Source organism: Pyxicephalus adspersus, chromosome 5 (assembly GCF_032062135.1).
Source record: "Pyxicephalus adspersus chromosome 5, UCB_Pads_2.0, whole genome shotgun sequence".
Classification (NCBI taxonomy): domain Eukaryota; kingdom Metazoa; phylum Chordata; class Amphibia; order Anura; family Pyxicephalidae; genus Pyxicephalus; species Pyxicephalus adspersus.
The window spans coordinates 29,214,727-29,235,366 of NC_092862.1; the positions used below are offsets into that span (position 1 = coordinate 29,214,727).

Sequence of the window (20,640 nt, forward strand, 5' to 3'; positions counted from 1 at the left end):
CAGTAAACACGTATAAGGAAAAAGAGTTTACCATGAAAGTTCTTGAAATGCGAATAGTCGGTTTAACCCACCTGCTTCTATCCATATCTTGTAAATCAGTATTGGTTGGAGTGACCCCTTAAATGAAAGATTGACAGTTGATTTATTTATTCAGCTATGTACAAATTATTATATGGTGTGATAATGGTAAATGACATTGTTTGACAAAGAGAGGGGAAAAAGCCAGGAGGGAGTCTTATTTGTCACTAATTATGAAATGATTGTGTCTGTTAGTAGTTTTAACCAAGATTCACATGAAGTATTGTCTTTCATATCAAGGCAGAGTTTTGACGTTTTCCAGGTGGTGTACCATAGTCGGAGCCAACCATGGATTGTTGTGATGCACGGTTGGCAGACAAGTTGGCCTTAAGTGCCTCCTTGTCCCCTAGGGCAGAAAACTAGTTTAAGTAGCTGGCATTCGGCTTCACTTGTAGAGAACTAACTGCACAGCTTGGTAATGGAGAGATAAGCTTTAGTGCTGTAAAATTACCCCTATTTAATGTACAGTGCTGTGTAATATGTTGGAGTTATAACAATCCAGTTTATTAATATTAATAATAATAATAATAATTTTGAGGATAAATTGCCTAATGTAAGTAATGTAATGTTTTTGAATGTTTGGCCATTATACCATGTTAGAGTTCACTTGTGCTCAGACTATGTACATCTATGCACATGTATCTAGTTCAAATGAGTTACCAAGATTCTGGTGTTACTTGGCGTCTACAACTTTTTAATATGTACCTCCAGTTGCCCCAGTGCAGTGAAGTGCCATTGATTTATGTGGAACAGGTACAGGTAGTCCCCGAGTTAAGGACATCCGACATATGGACGACTCCCAGATATGAACGAGGCTTCCCTGCTGGTTTGTGTGCTGGACAGAGGCTTGTTGGGGGGTGGGGGTGGCGGTTCACATGAAAAAGTCCCTTGCTGTTCTGCAACACCTTGTAACTCTTTAATGACTAACACAAACTCTGCAGTTGTTTATTTTTGCAAATCAAAGCACAGTGTGTTGCAGACGTTAATGAATGTCTAGGCTCCATAAAGTTTTTTTGCTTTGTTTGTGAATAACTCACAGTGAGGATTTTATACAGTAACTGACACCATGCTGCCCAATAATATGTTGAGACAAACATCTGTCCTAATTTTATGTATTAAAATAATGTACCTGTTCTGACTTACATACAAATTCAACTTCAGAACAAACCTACAGTCCCTATCTTGTATGTAACACGGGGACTACCTGTACATGAGAAAAGAAGGCACTCTTATATATTATAGTTACTGTACTTAAGGAACAGTTACACTTTAACTAGTGAACAGAAAATCATTTAGAATACTAAAGTTTTCTTTGAAACGATTGTTTAGCTTACATTTTCCCATTATAAAATAGTTATGTTATTTTCAACTACATTTCAAAATAGTTATATTGTATCTATCAGTTATAAATACTGATACAGAAGATCTCATTGTGTCCTACACACAGACAGGATCTTAGCTTTCCAGGAAACTACACTTGGCTGGATGCCTTCACCAAGGGGCATTAAAGGTTAAACTGGATTGATCAGTGTTTCCCAACCAGGGTTCTTCCTGAGTTTGCTAGAGGTTCCTTGAGCAATGAACAGTTTGTTAAGCTCAGGTCAGTTTAAGTGATACCAATTATCTGTATAGGTGACAGCCTTTTTAATGGTCAGCAATGTAAGAGGCATTCTTCTTATTGCCCACTAAGGATGAGCGAGAATTCCTCGGCGAAATTTCACAAAACCATTGGAAATCACTATAGGAGGATTATCGCGGCTGCATTCAAAAATACAGCTGTGGGAATCCTCCTGTCGGTAAGCAATCCCTGGGCACTACAGGTCCGAATGAGGGCAAGCTGTGGGAGAAATGAATGAACACGGCCGTAGGAGAAATCAGAGGATTTTTCCCACGCTGCATTCATTCATGAGGAGCCAGCTTTGAGACTCACGCTGTGTTCCTGGGTAGAGAAACTCTATCCAGGAACACATAGTAAAGGGCTGCAACAGCAATCAGGGGAGCGGAGCTGACAGCTAATTTGTCTTGCAGGTCCCAAAAATTCAGTCTCGCTGGCTTAATTTACAAAGGCCGTTCTCACCTACATATTTGGTAAGCGAGAACGGCCTAATTCGCCGCGAGACCACATTTAATAAATTTGCTCGCTCATCCCTATTGACCACCTCACTAATATACTGTGAGATACAGTAAATATAACAGGGAGTTTCCTGAAGACCTGAAAGTTATTTCAAGGGTTTCTCCATGTTAAAAAAGGTTACACTGGATACATTGTTCTTCAAGTGGTTAATCAAAAAGTCTTATCAGCCACAATGGCAGATTCTGAGACAGAATCCAATGTCCTTTCCTTTCTGTGGATGTTTCTACGCTTTAGGATCAGGATTTACTTAAACTTTAGGGTTCTACATTCTCTAGGGTATTATTCTATAATTTTTGCTTTGCAGTGATTCATTTAAATTGTACTCCTAGGGGTCTATTTACAAAGCAGTAAGATATATTAAAACTGGAGAATCAATTACTGCTATGAACCTGGAAGATTCTAAACCTGGGAATGTTTTAGTGAATGTCACATTCACTACTTATAATACCTCCAGGCTACAGGTCACCTAAAGTTTCTTTCTGCTTGTTGACACTGATGCTCATTTCACAGCTTGGTTACCTCTTACTGGGTGTCCTGTTCCAAATCTTTGGTGCCTGTTGGTGTTTTCAGTCATTTATTAAAAGAGATTCTAGTGTTCTGTTATGTTACACAGAGACTGGGGCAGAAGAGGGGGATATGGACTGGACACAAACAAAATGGACACACATATTTGTTTGTTAAAAAGTTAAAGAAAAAGCTTAGCAGGCATTTGAAAAGTGTTTCTGTTCAATCCTTGACAAGCACAGCAACCGTCATACACAACACAAAGGTTTGATTTATCAGAGCTCTCCAAGACTGTAGAACATTGACAATCATGGGTAAACCTGGGTAATTCAGCAAACCTAGAATGGATCTGATAAAGAATATTTGCTAAATAGTATCAGATGATTTTAAGAAGTCTAGGTTTGATAGATCATGCAGATTCAACCATGAGAGTATATCTTCTCTAGTTTTGTAGAGCTTTGACTTTCATCATAAAGTTAAAACCACACTGGGCAGAATTCTGGTGAAACAGGTTATCATTAGAGCGGACTCCCCCAGCAAAATTCAAGATTTACCAGACCAGGCAACATTTTCTCTACTTTCTGTAGCTTCAGGTGCCTATTCTTAGCTAACAGAGGTATCCCGTGTGGTGTCCTGCTGCTGTAGCCCATCTGCTTCAAGGTTGGACATGCTATGTGTTCAGAGAGGCTCTTCCTCATACCTAAATTGTAATAAGTGGTTACTGGAGGTTTCTATCAGCTCAAACCAGTCTGGCCATTTTCCTCTTACCTCTGACATAAATAAGGTATCTACTCCCAGAGAGACGTTTTTGAAATATTCTAAATGGCCTACCTGTCATGAGCAAACCATGTCACATTCAGAAAAATTCAAAATAACCAGATGCTTAAATGCAATGACTTGCTGCCATGTGGTTGACTGAGTGGATATTTGGGATAAAAAGCTGTTGAACAGGTGTACCTAATAAAGTGACCAGTGAGTGTATGTGACTATCCATGGCCAGCCTTGCAGTCAAGTAGCTGATAATATTAACAGAGTAAAGACTAATAACAGTGGTTGCCATTGTTGACTTAAGCTCTGTACACGTGTCATTTTTTTTGCTGGAAACAATCTTTCATAATCATTTCCGTTTCACAATAGTTGGTATCGAGCGATAATCATTTGACATGTGTACAGTTTGTAAGTTCATTGTCCAGTGCTATCTTGTGCTGTAACTAATCCTGGCATCTCGGGATCCAGTAATTAGAAACAAGCATACATGAATACAGCTGACATGCCTTAGTATAAAGTCCATCTCTGGACATTAAAAGTTCACATTTATGTAAAGTTGCCTTCTACAGCTCTGCTGAGGTTTCCAGTATATGTGCATATTTTATTGGGTTTTAATGCCCTGCATGTAAAACATACCATAAAGTCCCAATAAATGAGGCAAGTGGTCCCTGAACGGTCCTTGTGAAGGGTATATTGCCCAGTGGATCCTCATTAATAAAGAAATAGGGAATGCAAAAGAAGACACATTGCTTTGGTGCAATACACTTCCTTACTGAGTCAGAGTTCTCCAATCAGAACTTCTTTAGGTCTAGATAAGGACACACAAAATTTGAACACTTAAAAAAATTCTTGAAACACCAGGGGTTAGGGTGTGTTGCTTTACATTCTTAGAAAACTGTGAGTGCAGCATAATGTGTACTTCATAGAACCCACAACAAGATCTTGTTTGTTTGTTTCTACAGAACATGAGCTGTAATGAACAGAGTCCTATTAGTAACATGAATACCTGTAAAGGTGTATAACAAACATGCATAAATAACTATTTCCAAGAACTTGTCTTCTTCTTGCACTTAAGTCTCAGAAGCAGCAGAGCTTGATGACTAATATCTTTGCCTGTAGAATTGTTGAGCCATGTGGCTTAAGGTGATTGTAGATATATCAGTGCACTTGCAAGACACAGGGAACCAAAGCATTGTAATAAAGTGGAATTTTTTTAATTAAAGTTTATTTTCAATTTTCATGGGGATCATCTGGCTTTTTATAACTGTGATAGCATATTGCAGTAATGGCTATTGGATTTTATTGCTTTCCTAATAGCCGGGCATCTCCCCTGATAAAATATGCACACATACTGGAAACCTCAGCATAGATGCAGAAGGCACGTTTACATATATGTGAACTTTTATTGTCCAGAGATGGACTGTACAATAAGGCATATCAGCTGTATTCATTATTCATGTATGCTTGTTTCTAGTTACGGGTTCCAGGATTAGTAAAGATAGCACTGGACAATGAACTTACAAACTCAGGACACATGTCAAATGATTATCACCAGATACCAACTGTCATAAAACAGAAATGATTATGAAAGATCATTTCCTGCAACAAAAATTGCACATGTGTGACAATGGCAACCCCTGTATTAGTTTTCATTATGGTAATATTATCAGCTACATGACTTCAAGGCTGGCTATTGATGGAATCTCCATAACCTCTCTTTATTGTTGTCTAGGTCTTTCTGTTCTGGTGACAATATCACTTGGACCAGGCCCAAATCTGTGAACTCAACCACAGGATTGCTATACACACTCTTTGGTCATTTCAATGTAAAATAAATTTGGGAATTGCATCCCAAAGTGGTCTGCGAATTATGGATATGTTGTGCTGTTTGTTGGCCACCCATTTTCTTCCATGGTAGCCTTTTTGTCTCCAGAGCTTTAATAAATCAGGTTCATTGCTAATTCTTCATTTAGGGTAGATGGTATCTGGTTTCCGAAATTAGCTTTTAGCTGCTAGAAATGTAGATCATTTTAAGCAATGACCAACTATACAATAACATCTTCTTTGCCTGATTTGTAGATTTAATACATGTAGGTAGGCCATTACATACTCATATTTGTTTATAGTCCAAAAATGTCCAGATGTAATAATATTGTGTAAACTATATTTTAGGGCTCTATTTATCAAACAGGCGATCTGATATTCCCTCAAACATTTCCAAATGGGAATCATCTACTGCCATTGAAACACATGGCCATGAAAGATTGCCATGAGGGAATGTTTGATTCCCTCTTTTATAAATAGAGCCTTTAGTATGTAACTAATATGCAGATTGTAAAATATAGCATGATCCAAAGAAGATGTTTAGTAGAAATTTCTGCTTTTTTTAATTATATTGGCTAAAAATAACCCATGCAGTTATAGTTTCTTGGTATAGATTTACTGAAGTACTGCAGTATTCCACCCAGAATTTTTTTTAAGCTGGGTGGGAAGAAGTTGTAGGCAAGTGGTGGTCCCTTTATTGTGACTCAACTTTTCAGTAATCACCCAAAAACCGATGGGTGGTGCGCCTGGCTAAATAGGGCTGGGGAGTATACTGCTGTGCGTATTTATATTCATCTGTTAAAAATACAGCTGTTAGATGCACCACTTAGGAATAAAGTGCACATTTACGTGGGGCGCAGTCAGGTTCTCAAACTTCACTACAATAGTTTACTAATTGGACAGTGAAAGAACAACAGCCTATTTCTGGATTGTCCTGCAATTTCCATCTGTTAGCATATAATATCTGCAGAACAATCTAATTGCCTGCTGTGATTTCTAGTCTAGGTCCTGGGGTTCACAAATGGTTGATAACAAGACATACAGTATGTAGACCGAAAGAAGGCATTTTTTAATAAAATCCATCATCCTCAGCCCAAATATATATGTAATCTAAACTCCAGGCAAATAGCTAAACACATAATGGTTTCCATGTCAGATTTACCCAAATCTTACGCAAATCTTACACAATTTTACTATAGATTTATTTAGAAAATGTGATAAGCAACTTTTACACATGATTCATATATTTTTTTTTTAAATGCATCCAATGCAAAACTATGTTACATTTGGACAAAACTAAAGAAAATTTAGTATAAAAACATTTATAAATAGGATGTCATAAATTAAGTCAGTATTTAGAAGCTTTCTTACCATTAGTAATTCTGTCCATTCAGTTATGAGAGTTACACAGGTCCTGTTTGGTAGGGCAGAAGACCGGACTTTGCTGCAGAAAAGTATTACTTACAGGTCTTTTCCCTTCCCCATCCTAAGACTGGACAGTTAAAAGAGAAGCAGCAGACCAATATTATTATCTCTTACTCTGCTCTCATCTCTTACCATACATTCATATGATAGTCATGACCTTCCCGGGCCACAGTTTTTTTGTTCAAGAAGGAATGTTTTTGTTGTAGTAAATTTGCATTCTCAGGTTTATTATCTTACAAAAATGATTTCTATGAAGTTAGCTGAGGACAGTTTTAGACTACACCTACATTAGCAAAAAAAAATGCTGAACATGACTATGGTGTTCAGTTGGCTATGGGTTCTGTAAATCAGTGTTTCTCAACCTTTTTAACATGGGGGAACCACTTGAAATAATTTTCAGGTCTTCAGGACACCACCTCTATATTTACTATATCCACATCTCACAGTACATTAGTGTGGTTGTTAGAATGCCTTTTACATTGCTGTCTATTGGGAAGGCTGCCATCCTTTCAGATAGCCAAAAATATAATTGAAATCAGTGAAACTGACCTGAGAGTTATAAACTGCTAATTTCTCATGGAACCCCTGGCACCTTCTGGAGGAACTCTAAGGTTTCACAGAACCCTGGTTGGGGAACATTGCTGTAAACAGTGCTGAAAATCCTGTTGGCCTCCATACCATTCAAATACATCAACTTCAGAATGGAGGTAGCTCAACCAACACAATACAAGATTTAGCTAAATGGACCTAGTTGGAGGATGCCATATTAGAAGGCTTGACTTAGTTACTGTCCAGCAGGAGAAGCTAGATCACAGTTTGGTGTGCTCAAAACTGGCTGAGCCACATCTCAGACCATCCTCAGTTGAGGGTCATATGGATCTTAAGCTTAAATCTATCTATGTTGACTAGTACAATATCATATAATGGCCTGGAGCTATAACTTTTACACATTGTCATATTGCCACCTTAGACCCTGACATAATATATGGATGATTCCCAAAGACAAAAAAATGTCAGTTCACCAACCAGGAACAAGAATACATCACATAAGCTCACAGCACCATATTTGCATTCTTGTTTTGGGTCAATGGGTCAGAAATGATTGAAGGATCTGGATCAGCATGACAGAATGAAGAAGCAGTCAGCAGCGGTATACTCTGGAATCTCATTACAGGTTTTGAGATCTTATTGCTTGGTGATTAAAGACATGTTTAGTTTCCCTTCTTCCAGTTATTGCTCAATTTATCTGGAGTTCAATCTGACATTCCAGGAAAGTTTTATGTAATATGAAGTATCCTGGATAAGTTATTTATAGCTAAACATTCAGCAAAGTCTGTGTTCTTGACACTGTCTGTGGAGGTCATCAGGCTGGAGTTAGGCATTTTTTTTGATTCAGCTATTTTAAACACTGATAAGCTTTCTACATAATGATCACACCTAATATATCCCCTAGTGCTCTACAATAGGGTAAAAACTGCAACTGCCCAAATAGACAGAATAGTAGGGAATGCAGGGAGCTGTGATGCTGTGTTAGGGCTCAGATTTAAATTTGGCCAGGGCCCCCATTCTTTTAGCTCAGTGTGCAGACAAAATGCAACATGTTGCAAAATAAAAGCAGTGCTGTTCATTTTTTAAACTTTTTTTGTGAATTAAAACCTTTGAAAAAACCACAAGCATTTACCTGTTTGCAAGTGGCACCAATTCAAGTCTTTGGAGGGTCAAGCAAACCACCCCTGGGTACTACTTACAGCATCCAAAACAATGTGCATGCTGCCACATCCTACCTTTCATATCCTAAAGGACAATGAACAGACCAATTCACAACTGCATGCAAAATCTGCTGGTCCAGCTTAGTTTTAGAGTTTCTTTCTAAAGTCCAATGATCCCCAATGTATAGGTAACCACTTGTGATAAATGGTGTCCTCTTCAGAAACTATCCCTGGTGCAATAATATGCAGAATGGCACCTGCCTCACTGTTAACCCTGCTTACTCTTTTGTAGTCAAAATCAGTGATACCAGTGCATCGGGACCCACAGTTCTCTGATGTGATGTCACTTACCTGATTTATTAAGACACATTGGCCCTGATTTTCTAAAGCTCCCCAAGGCTGGAGAGGATACACTTTCATCAATGAAGCTGGGTGATCCAGCAAACCTAGAATGGATTTCCCAAAGTCATTTGGTATTTGTTAGCAAATGTTTTCAATCTTGGACCAGATCCATTCCAGGTTTGAAGGATCACCCCACTTCACTAAAGTGTATCCTCTCCAGTCTTGGAGAGCTTTAATTATTTCCGGCCCATCGATGTGTTATAACAAAACTCTCTTGGGTTTCTTCAGGGTGTCTGTGCTAGAGAATAACAGGCGAGATCTATTGAAATACTGGCACTGTGCCACTCCGACCATCTTCTATGTTAAACATGTCCTGGTATATCCTAAATGAAAAATTATCCTCTATATTCAATGATTCAGCTTCAAAATTCTGCCCAGTATGGGAGCGTTAGTTTCAATGCTACATACCCTCAGATTTTTTTTAACCATCTGACTTTGCACCATTGTGCTTACAAAATCTGGTGCAATGAAGCTTCTCTTAGCTGTGTGTCTTTCATTTTCTCCTTCACTTTATTCTTCCTCTTACCATTCCTTTTAGTTCCCCCTGTTTCTTTTTTGACACCTAGTAATGCACCTTTAGTTTATGTAAGTTTGTTGTTCCCTTTTTCATCCTTATTGTGTCCATTTGGAGAATTGACCACATTTTTGCTTGATTTTTTGGAGAAACATGGGTTTACAATGTGTAAGACTATGGTTATGCTTTATTTATACTTGCCATGTGCTGATATTTCAGGCTTTGCACCTGACATTGTTGACATATCTTTTTGTTGGAATCTCCATTATCATCAATGTCAGTTGCTGATTTACAGGTGTTATTGCTTTTATACTTTGGTTAAACTTCTCCCTTCCCACCCCTCCTTTTTCTTCTTTGCTCCCCTATCCCCTCCCCCTTTTCTCTTTTTTTAATGCTGTAATTGTATTGTAAAATGTCTAATAAAAAGGTATTGAAACAGAGAAGGGACACTGTTCTTGATACAAGTCATCTAAGTAATTGTCAAAGTGTGTCAGGGGTGACGCTGTGCCTGATGCAATCAGGGTCAGCCTTTTGTATCTAACAGATTCACTTGCCACTCCAAACAATTCACCCTTTATCGGTCTCCATCAAACATAAATAATGTACAGTATAAAGAAAAAGATATTTAGATATAGTAAGCTATGTATAAAGTATTTAAAATAACAAGAATTTAAAGCCATTCTTTCTCAGTGATCTCATAACTTCACTTGGATTCTTGTCTCACCATCTTGTTAAAATAAATACCTCTTAACCAATCTAGTTTCAGTATGTATAATTCTAATGCTATATGTGTATTTTTTAAATTGTTGGAGAACAGATATTCTGCTATAGGGTGTTACAGAAATCCTGTAAATTATTGTTATAGGAACGTGATACAATACAGAGTGCAATGAATGCATGCCATGTTAACGTGTGCTAAAGACATGGACTTTACAACTAAAAAAGTAACAAGAAATAACTTACTGAGTGTTTTATTACCTGCAATAATAATAATGCAAGTAATATCAATGATATTTAGTGCCTGTGAAAGAAGATTTATGCATTAAAAGGGAGTTGTACACAGGAATTAAGGAACATTTTTGTAATATCTTATCAGGAAACTTTATCACCCATTCGTTAAATATTTATTAAGAGTTATTGGTAGTCAGTACAGGTGTGCTTGTAGTATATAACTGCAGCTTCTTGTTTGGCTGCATTCTCTTCCTTTATTTCACTTGGTGATCCAGATAGTAACACACTTCCTGTAAAAAGTGACAAGGCTCATTTACTGCACTGTATCCATAGAGAAGCAGCAATGTCACCCTAGGCCAGTGGTGGCCACGGGCCACTAAAATTTACCGGCTCCCGACTGCGCATTCGCAGGGAGCGGGGTGTCACTCAAAGGGGGAGAGACCTCCCCCAGAGTGACATCATTATGACATAACCCCGCCCACTCTCCCATCGCAGATCTGATCCTGCAATGGCAGAGTGGGTGGGTTATGTCCAGGGACGCCCCCACCCACCCGAGCCAGGGAACTGCATAGGGATGTGGTCCGCAGAGCCGCAGACCCCCAAAAGTTTTCTTGTGGACCGCCAGTTGGTGACCCTAGACCACTCTCCTGGTTTATTCTACAAACACCCCCTCCTTTACTTGTCACTATTACATAGGCAGGAGGGCAGGGCAGATAATCCGGGGCCCGGTACAAAGAAGGTGTGCGGGCCCTTATACAAAATTCTACACACATGTATGTGTGTAAATTATTATTTATTTCTAACAATCATAGATTACATTGTTACATTTAGAAAAGTATGTATAGGTATAAATGTAATAATAAAGTAATATATTTATAATAGTAAAAGATGTTTATAATAGCATTTATTGTCTGCCGAACAAAGGTGCTTTCCGGGCCTTTTTCCTGGCGAAACTCTGAATTACATAATCAAAATGAATCTGTTTTGCTAGATCAGATTCAATACTGAATACTCTTTTCCGAATTTGCAGTGTCTCAGAATGTGACTTATTTGTTTGCCAGCTGATTACTTTTTTCTCACTGGGCCCGGAAGCCCTTCCTCCTCGTCACTTCCCACTGAGCGGGGAATACCCTCGTAGACCACATGACTTCTCTCCCAGGGCGGCCTTCATGAATGTCTCTAACGTCGTAAACTGTTTAAGTGCTGTCAAGTACCCTGTGACCTATGTGACTTTTTAATTTTGAAACTAAACAGACTTTCAAAATTTTAAAAAATACAATAAAAAAATAAATGAATTAAATAAATAAATGTTCAAATTATAATAAAAATTATGGGGGTTCAGACCAACATTTTTCAATGCTTCTATAGCAGGTGAGAAAATGTTTTTTTTTTTTTTATTTTCATATAACATTACTATTCTTTATACAAAAAATAATGATTTTACTGGTATTAAAAAAAAAAAAAAACTTTGCTATAAATGCACTTGTTATAATATTATAATTTTCCTTCAGTTTACATGCTATACTTCCTATTTAAGTAATTACCTACACCCAGGCCCACAGTGCAGAATTTGCTCTGGTCTATGAGGTATATAAAGATATGAGAATTGAATTGGTAATGAATGTCACATTCACAAATTTATTACTATGTGTTTTAGAGAGTAAACAGTTATTATTATGTTTGTAATTTTCTGTAATACTGACTTAAATTTAATGCTTCTTAATCTGGAACAGCATGTCAATATTTGTATTAGATATTCATTCTTTAATGGGAACATATTATTTAAGTAGCTTTTGTATTGTAATTCTGCCATGATATTTTGAAATAATAATAAAATACTGGTGTGTGTTTACTTTTAGTTTTGCAGAGTGCATTTAAATAAATTGGGGTGATTCATTTTCAGCTGCTGTTGCAAACCAGCTAAGTGATGTGCTTGGCCTTATAATGGCATAAAGCGTTTGTCATAAATTTTATTTATAGCTCCACGTAAAGTAATTTAAAGGCGTTGGTTTTATTTATTTAAAAGTGTTTATAATATATTATGTATATAAAGTGATGCTTGTCTATAGGACTTTAGTAGTTGATCCTTTTCTTTGAAGTGCAGATGAGTTTTTGTGCAGTCTTCCAAATTTTAATTTAGATTTTAAATTAAAAAGTGGGTTCATGTGAGTTGTCATATTTCTGTGTTAGGATAAAATTTTAAAACCAGCTTGGCCCAGGAATGTGAAATGCATCTGAATTATAATGTAAGCCAGATTTAGAGTGCCACCCTATTCTTTGTATACATTCCCTGCATGTGTGTCATAACTCTTGAGAATCCTGTGCACATTGAATACAGAAGTGTTGTCTATGAGAACCCTGTTTAGAAATAGGAAAGGCTTAATAAAGGGGAATGACTCTTTATTTCTCCGGCAAATTAATTTTGCATTGCTGTAAAATGTACACAGAGCTTTTTTTTACCATCAAAATGACAAGAGTTGTATTTTAGCATAGTACCCATAGCTCCCTTTGCATGCAGTGCAGAATGATGGTAGAATGGGGGCTGCTCATAGATTATATGGGAATTTTTTTGGTTGCTTTGGCATTCTGCTTTGGTGAGCATCAGATAAAGCGCAGTGTAAATTTGTACACAAAAGCAGACACTGCATTCAGCTAGCTGTATAATTGCATACCAGGTTACTAGACACAAATGATTTTTGTTTTTAGTCAATATGGAAAATACCTAATTGGTACATTAAAAACAAAAGAGTCTGGGTTAGAAAGTATGGACTCCACAGCCCAGGTGAACTTATGACAAGTGGGTCATGGGGACAGGGAACGATGGGAAGTGTTTCAGGTAAGGGCATAGATAATAATAAAACCCAGTAGTAAAATAGAGACAAGGCAGAACACCTGCAAAGTTTTGTCGCAGTTGTCAATTACACTGATCCCATGTATTTTTAACCCTGGTTTCAAAGGGAGAGGAAATGATGGGACATTTCCCCGGTTGTGTCACCAACAACAATACAAAAAATGAAAGCATTTTCTAAAGCTGGGCTTCTGTTTCTTAAATCAGGATAGGCAATGTAATGTCATGGTTGTTTATATTATGCACAGATCTTTGGGTTGTCTTGTAGTTTTGTTTATATGAGGCTATACAAGTAATAATATCACAGATAAGTATTTAGATTGTGTAAATTGCCAGTTTGAAGTTATGGTGACCATTATGTCGTACTATAATAATCAAGGGATTTTAAGTATGGTAAATGTATATTCATGTCATGATATTGGTAATTGTTATTCAATACCTTGCAGAGTATGAAAGTATTTGTGAGCTTGTGGACATACTTCAGTAAACTAATAAATTATCAGTAATTAAACAATACTTGAATTCACAAATGTACTACCTGTACTGTGCATGTACTCCATATTTCCATAGTTTTTTGACAGAGCTTTATTAGTTGGCACAAGTATATGCCAACTGTATAAGAGCAATACCAAGAACTGACGACACCCAAGCTAATCCTGTTCGAGGAATGAACAAATGCAAATGCTGATATCTTTCTTTATCTTATACGCTGATGATGCAACTGTGAATGTTTGGAGCCTTTCAGAGGCAGCATGTGCTGACTTTGTGTACGTCTGACCTATGACAACATATGTAGGAGCTATAATGTCTGTCTGGTGTGCTTAGAGTGGCTGCAGCCCCACACTTTCCATGCCAACTTTAAAACTTCCATCTATGCTTACAAAATCACAAGGAAAAGGTAATTATTTCTGCATTGGATGTGACATCAATTAATTTTAAATACTATAGGCTATTAGGATTATAGTACAAAAACATTTCTAATCTTTGTATGAATTGTATGATTGATATCGGACAAGTCTGGAGATTCTGACTGCATTGTTGTTGGGAATACCAATCCTGAAAGTTAGTGGGGTGCACAAACTTTACTCTCCACTCTATTTTCATAAAGTTTACCACTTCTGATTGAAATGAGTTGTTTGCTCATCTGATATGCAAGTCTACAGGTCTCATAAATTTCTTCCTACCTTCTCCCCAGTGGGAAATGGATTTACTAATAATTTGTGCATGATATACAGCAGGGGTGTCAAACTCTGGCCCCCAACGTCCTTTTTTTGGCCCCCAAAGGAATCCTAAATAGGAACTGCAGCTGGCCCTCCTCCTTCTCCTTTGAAATAGGGCCACTACTACAATTCCCGGCATCACTCGCGTCTATAGACCAGCGGGCTCTCAGCCTATGCATGGCCCCGCAGTTTTATAGACGCAAGTGCAGGGAGGCGCTATTTCAATGAAGAGGGAGTTCCAGCCCGCATTGGAGTTCCAGCCCGCATTGGCCGCAACCGGCATTTCCAGCACTCCCCCTCAGCTGTACTTTTCCTTGCTACTCCAAGGCATGGACTTGAATGGTTGGATTTTCATAGAAGAAAATTAATAGTGTTAGTGTTACCCTGTGCAAAAGGCTACCATTGAAATTTAACTCAGAAGACTACAAATAGAGAAAGAGGCATAAGATTTTGTTCTTAAATAAAATTAAAAAAAAAACATGTTTATGCCTCTTTTTCTATTATAGGCTAGTTCCAGATTGAATATGAAGAAAATTCTCTTTGTTTCCATATGAAAAGGTTTTATATTTAATTCCCTAAATTTTTTTAATGAATTTCAAGGTTGGCTCGTGACTTTGTCTGAGTTTTTAATTTTGGCCCTCTGTGTATTTGAGTTGGACACCCATGATATAAAGAATGTAAAGTGTTTGGTCTCTGCCATGCAAATCAGTGAAAACTGTGTGTGTGGTGTTATCACTCACCAAGTTCATTTTCTAATTTTTGTTCTTATCAGCTATGCTACAAAGTAACTTTTTGCAACATTATCACCTGGACCTTACCCTGTCTAATGAACCACAAAGTCAAGGGAAAGATTCCTTTGTTTTTGCCTAAAAGAATTTCTGTTTTAAAAGATTGCACATTGGTTGGTACCCTTATAGCTCATTAAAGAGTGCTCCATGGCTTTTTAAAATAAACAAATATAAATACATTGCCCAATGTCTACCTAATTTCCTTTGATAAGTCATCAATTAAGGCAAAGTAATTGTAAAAAGGAAAAGTACTGTATTTTTCGCCCTATAAGACGCTCCGGAATATAAGACGCACCCAATTTTAAAGGAGGAAAATCTAGAAAAAAAAGATTCTGAAAGATTATTCCCCTTCTGATCACTCATGTGCCATTCAAATTCCCTTTCTGATCACTCTATTGCCATTCAAATTCCCTTTCTGATCACTCTATGCCTTTCAAATTCCCTTTCTGATCACTCTGTGTCGTTCAAAATTCCTTTCTGATCACTCTGTCATTCAAATTCCCCTTCTGATCACTCTGTGCTTTTTTTCCACTGTACGGCAGTTAGGACAGGGAACAGCAGGTGGCGCTGTGCCAGCTTCTTTCACTCTGCTTTACAGACAGGAGAAGACATGTGCTGCTGCCAGAGAGAAGAGGAGACAGACGCTGCTGCAGCCAGAGACACACGCAGGATCGGGTATCGGGTGAGTATATTATTTTAGTTATTTTATCACACCTTTGTAGTATAGGACGCACTAACTTTTCCCCCCCAGTTTTGGGGAAGAAAAAGTGCGTCTTATACTGCAAAAAATACGGTATCTATTTTTAAAAAAAATGTTCTAAATGATGTTGGTAACCCTAGAATATAACAGATAATTGAATAAGAGCGATTTTTCCAATTAGCTGTTTTGCCTATTTGGAATCACACATGTCTCTAATTGTGTATTCATTTATTTCACTTATTCATATGAAAAAAAAATAAAGCCATTCTGCTGTTTGGTGTCATTGTGTGTCCCTCACTAGAAATAGACAAGAGGAAGCAAAGCAGGGAGAATGATCTGTGATTAGTGTTACGATTGTTACAAAGGTTCTACCTAAAATCTATGCATGCTGATCTGCCAAAAGTACAGCTCAGGTTTGAGGTGCAGACTCCAAGCTCCGGTTAGGTATTCACCAGAACCTCTGAGGTTCTAACATATGCACACGAGGAGATGTAGATAAAAAAACAAGAACAACTTCCAAAGAGATACAAGCTGGACTTCAAGGTCAATGTCCATTAGCACCTGATTGCCCCATCTGTCTCTATAAAGCTGCGTACACACGTGCAATTTTTCACGATCCTTTCCAACGACAAAGGACTACACGATGCATGAAGGGTGCTGTACATACAGCACTGTTCTGCTCTATGGAGAGGGGAGGGGGAGAATGACGGAGCAGCACCCTCCTGCCCGCTCTCCCCCTTCCCTTGCATTAGGATCGGTCGTCGTTCATCGTCCGTGGATCCGCCAGGACGGTCGTTCGGACGATGGACAACGCCGACTGTACACACGCCAGATTTTCGCCCGATATCTGGCCGATGCCGATTATCGGGCGAGAAAAATCTGACGTGTGTATGCAGCTTAAGTGACACTGGCCCCAATGGGAGAAGACAGTAGACCACTCTTATAACAAAAACTGGAATTTACTAAAATGCATGTTGACAAACCACAATGCTTCTGAGAAAATATTTATATATTTTTTGGACATATAAGACAAGTTTTTGACAAGTGACATCAGCTCCACATGTCCACAGAGAAAAAATTATTATTTCAAGTAAAATACAGTGAAGCTACTATAAAACATAGAGGATACACATTTATGTTTTGGGCCTGGTTTTTGGGTGTGGCATTGAGTGCAAATACAATGAAATCCCAAGAAATATCAAGATATTTCTACACATTATACACATTATACATTATGTTCTACACATTATCAGAAATCTCTGTCTGAGTAGCAGTTCATAGATCTGCCAACAGAATAATGGCCCAAAATACAATAGATAAGATAGATAAACGCACCCAATAATGGCCAAGAACAAAACAAAAAATTCTGAAGTGGCCTTTCTACATTTTTTCTGTGTAACCACCTTTTATGAAGAGTTGGATAAGACTGCTCAATTTGTATATGAGAATAGCTGGATATACCAATCAATTTGTAATAGATTATGTTAAGCTATGACGGACTAAAACACTAAAATGACCATCGTAATACACCGTTGCAATTTGTTAAGTGCTATGACTGCAAGATATCTCCATTTTTCATGTAAAGGTTATTATCACACATGAAATCACTTCTGGCTGGCGATTATTCTGAACTTCTATAAGGTATGTATTGAGGATGGTGGAAAAAGAAGCAATTTCCGTAGGAATAAAATACCAATTCAAGATATTAAATGCTGACCTGTGAAAAACAGGTGTTTTTCCAAAAATACCAGTTCCTCAGCTATGCCATATTTGTTTGTAAATTTAACAATTTCTGGAGAATATTTCCAGGCAGTAAAATAGCACAGTTAAAATAACTCATGTGTCTTTGCAAAATTAACTTAACTGATAAAAATCTATTATAAGAAAAAATGGCCATTAAGATGCTTTTCAATGGAATTTGCATGTAAACCTTACAAGTTTTTCTTTTATTTCTTGTTTTAGCTTTCCTCAAATATGGTATCATCTTTGCATTCCTAATCACAATTTTGAATAAAACGACTGCAAATTCCTGTGAAATCAAACTCCAAAGCCTGAATGGTTTTTACCGCAATGTTATTTACAATCACATAAATGAGGTGGTACGTATATATTTCCATTTGTGTTGTCCTTTGATCCTTTTATTTTCTTTGTCTGTTAGCAAAGATCCCCATTCAGGGCCTGTTCCCACTAGTGTTTTACAATAACACACATTGAAATGTGGGGTTACTACAGTGCACATCACAAGCATTTGTGCATATTTGCCATTCCTTATTAATTACACCCAAATGCACCTCCAGATCATAGCGTGTATAATTTTTTTATGCATTGCTGTGCTTTGGACTGCATAATAAAAGGAGTCGGCTTCCATAATGAAATGTCCCGTTATTGTTGCCTTTTTAAAGTGCACAGCAATGGTGGTAACTAGCCCTCAAAGTCATCATTTTCTTCATAGTTGAATACTAGTTTGTGATAGATTATGATAATTTCCTAGATCCTTGTATACAAGGTTCTGTACACACAGTTTACTGATAATTTATCTGTTGGTTGACTTCCATCAGCGTGTACCTTTTTCAGTCTAAAATGTAACTACTTCTTGGGGGCTCCAGTAATAAGATATCTAAGTTTGGGTTACCAGGTCTGTATGCCTGAGACAGCCATTACAAGGTTACCAACATTTTCTAAAGAATTGTGTATTACATCATACCTGCCAACTTTGGAAGATAAAAAAGAGGGAGAAGCTGGCTATGGAACACCAAATATAAGTCTGACAAAATTATGCAGAATATAAGCCACGGCTCATGAACAGGGGCAAATTGGGTCTGAAACTGCATATGGTATGTGGTGTATATAACAAATACTGTGCTATTAATCCTAATTTTATAAACCCAAACAAAAATACACAAACTAGAACAGAATAAGCAACTGTTTACAAAATATATTAATGGCTGTTGGCAGCAAAAATTGTCTGAGTGCCAGTTTTTGGAGAAAAAGGCCTGTGATCAGTAGGGTAGGATCAGTAAAGTACCAACTAGAATTGGGGGAGAACATTATCGCCCGGTGTAGCTGTGGGGGAAAAGTGCCTATTAGTGGGGGAACGGTAATGTTAATTGGGAGGTGAGAAGAATTGGTGGTCATTGGACAACACTTACCTTACTCTAAGGTCTGTGTATCACTTTTCTACTTTCTCCCATTGAGTCTGATTTATTAAAGCTCTCCAAGACTGCAGAGGAAACACTTTCATCAGTGAAGCTGGGTGACACAGCAAACCTGGAATGGATTTGGTCTAGGACTGAAAACATTTGCTAACAAATAGTAGAATTTCACCAGTGAAATTGTATTTTCTCCAGCCTTGAAGGGCTTTATTAAATCAGGCCTGTTGTCTTCTTGAAGATCACTTCATTTACAATTTCTGCACAGAACATAGGAACAAGTGTTCCTCCTCTTGGCTGCAAGAGACAGCCTGGAACCAGTGTATGGCAACATTGCACACTAAATGTGGGACAGACCCATGGAAATCAGTTAGGTTGGGAGGTATTTGATATATTATGAACAATACATCGTGGAGATGAAACACCAATACAATAGTAAAAAAATTGGAATATGCAGCATGGATATCTTGTTACTGGAATCTTCAGGAAAATTTTGAAGTCTTTGAGTAACCTGGAGCACCTAAAACCACCCTAAATTAATAAATCACGAAGCTTTTAGGGCCCATGTTGCTGGGTATAGAATTTACCTTAATCATTTCAAAATCATAGGGATTTGCCAAGTCCCATTCATATTGATTTCCAAATTTTCCATATGTACTCACTGGCATGACTGTAAGTCTCTGAATTTTTGTTTTTCAGAAAGAGTCTTTGAACGTCAATTTTACTGACAACTGCAGCGATATAAGTGAGATGTATCCTGATCTGTGCGACGATTCAACACTGGTATTTATTTAAAAATGTTGTGTTTTTATATAATATTTTACAGATGGGTCATATCTTATCACAAATGGCAGTAATTTAAAGTGCATTGGTCACTACTGAATGTGTGGGATTATATTGTTTAATTGTACATTCTTACAAACATACATATTCATTTAAAATTCATTCCTAAACCTTAAGGTTTACCTAAAACAAGGCAATTTTGTTTCATTACTAGGTTAGTAGGTGAAAAAGGTAATAAGATGTATGTACCGGTAGGTATTTCATCTAAACCCTATTTAAATCCAATATTTCCATTTTTACCAATATGTTTTGTATAGCCACATAATTTGCATTTTGAATTATTCATTGACATCCAGTGCTTTGTAAAGTGTATCTAAGCCCAATTTATTTTTATAGTTTCAGATAGAGGAGTAAAGGTTAAACTGGACCTTTGCATACTCATACTCCTCCACCAACCCCTTTAAAAATCACTTAATCTTAGTAGTTCCATAATGTACATATAAAGAAAAAAGATTATTTCCTACCCTACCTCTGTCTTCCACATCACTGGGCATGGCATCACTGTACCTCTGGAGAATGCAGAGAAAGCAAAACCACAGAAGAGGAGAATTCAATTCATTACAAGAGCACTTCCTGGTGGCTGCTATGTATTGCCAAAGATCTAGCTGAACGTTGTGAAAGAGAAGTACAATTTGAAACTACTAACATTTGGTGACTAGTGAAGGGAAGGGGAACACACAGTAAAAGGAAACCTTTGATCTTCTGAAATTTAATTTAAAACCATGTCAGAATTGTGTTTAACCGTCTGTCTCTCTCGTTTGGGGATTTTACTACGTCTGGTAG

The 20,640-nt window shown here is 37.5% G+C and overlaps 1 long non-coding RNA gene across 1 annotated transcript in view; it reads right to left on the reverse strand.

The window, feature by feature from the left end:
* The window catches only part of LOC140330689 (uncharacterized), an 88,734-nt gene extending 68,169 nt beyond the window's left edge, over positions 1-20,565 (reverse strand). Inside the window, exon 1 of the long non-coding RNA XR_011920784.1 lies at positions 20,327-20,565. This is a non-coding gene — a long non-coding RNA (uncharacterized lncRNA). The remainder of the gene's footprint in view (positions 1-20,326) is intronic.
* Between the last annotated feature and the right edge of the window lie 75 nt (positions 20,566-20,640).